Below are 1,763 nucleotides of genomic sequence, written 5' to 3'. Positions count from 1 at the left end.
CGTTGAGCTATTAAACAAATTTAAACATTTTATATTGTTATTTTATTTTTGTCTAAAATTAAAACAAGACTCTCCCTCCTACCCTGCTTACCAAAAAATGATGATGATGATGATGATGATGATTATGAAGATGATGATGATGATGATGATGATGATGATGATGATGATGATGATGATGATGATGATGATGATGATGATGGTGGTGGTACTTTGACTAATAAGACAGTCCGTTGACCACCTCTATCTGCCTAGTCATGTTGAGCACTGCTCAGGAAAGATTTTTCAGCCACAGAAAATCAAAGCATGAAGTTGTCGAAGTAAAAGGCAGCAATATAAAGCCTAAAAATCTCTCTTCTCTCTCTTTGTTTTTCTATCTCTCTGACTGTCTCTTTCTGCTTCTCTGTGCCTTTCTACCGCTTCTATCCCTCTTTCCCTCTTTCCCTCTTTCCAGCTCTTTCTCCTCCTCCTCCTCCTCCCTCTCTTCTCTCCCTCTCTCCCTCTCTGTATCTACTTCTATTCCTGTAAACTTCCACACCTCTCTATTTCCTTCAATGTTCTCACTCTGTGTATTTGTTGCTTTTTAAACTCCACTAACAATGGCTTTCCGTCTCTCTGCTTCCTTAAAACAAAACATACTTTCCTCACCCCTTTCTCTCTCCTCATTTGTTCTCTCTCTCTCTCTCTCTCTCTCTCTCTCTCTCTCTCTCTCTCTCTCTCTGGCGTTATAGTCGTTGTCTTGGTCAGGGATGCAGTTGGGGGTTTTTTTTTGTCGTTTATCCCCGATATTCCGTTGTTTCAATAGAAGAATAGACATTAACTTCGATTTCTGCTTTGTCCAAGATTGATTTACATAAAAGCGTTCTTGAAACTTCAAAAAAGAAAATGGAAAAAAAGTCAGTTTGAGCAGAGTTTGGACTACAGGAAGGAAGTGGCAAAAACCTCGTGGCGTCTGAGAGACATTATGGCGTCCTGCGTCATTTGGTCTTTTGGCTTGTGTGGGGACGGGTTTTGTCCTGATGGAGAACGAACGGCGTCTTTGCCTGGCCGAACTCGTGATCAACGTGCCCGGGGTCTTCAAAAAGTCGTCACGAGGGATCGATCAGCGTTGATAGTGTTTCAAGCCTGCTTCAAGAGTTCCACGAGTATTATTCCTTCATAATCCCAAAACACTCGCTACCTAGCTCAGAATTGTAAAATTCTATCTGACATTTTGGACCGTTTTGAGTTACCAAGACCATGAGATCAGAAATCAAATGTTCTTTCTTCGCTATCAAAATCGTGAGATTATTCGGAGTTGTTATCAAGATATTCAAAGAATAGCATTCGAAAAAGCTTGACTTATTGTGAAACTCAAAAAAAAATTTACGGCAAATTTCTCGAAATTCGATGCTGAGCAGATAGAATGTGTAATTCGGAGGTAACGCACTGTCAGAGCAATTTCGCAGAGTGCTTGCAGTAACTTTTTAGGACTTGGCGAACTTTTATATTGGAGTTCCATGGGTCGTCCCATGTTTTCTGGGTCATAATAGTAAACACGTGGTTCATTCTCAAAGACAAGGCACTGGGCAACACTTGAAGGAAATTGATACATAACGAAAGTGCAGAAGTCAAAGATGATATGTGTGGGTGGTGTATTGAAAAAAAAAACGCTTTATTTTTTTTCTCCGACCAGATGCAAAGCCTTATTGTTCCTTGGCACACCTTATTTTGGAAATTGTGATTCACGAGGTATTGACAGTATTACTATCTGTCTCTTTCTCTCT

This window comes from Aplysia californica, unplaced genomic scaffold, assembly GCF_000002075.1.
Source record: "Aplysia californica isolate F4 #8 unplaced genomic scaffold, AplCal3.0 scaffold00422, whole genome shotgun sequence".
In the NCBI taxonomy this organism is placed as follows: Eukaryota; Metazoa; Mollusca; class Gastropoda; order Aplysiida; family Aplysiidae; genus Aplysia; species Aplysia californica.
The sequence above is the reverse complement of the archived record's forward strand: the minus strand, read 5'-3'. Positions refer to the sequence as shown.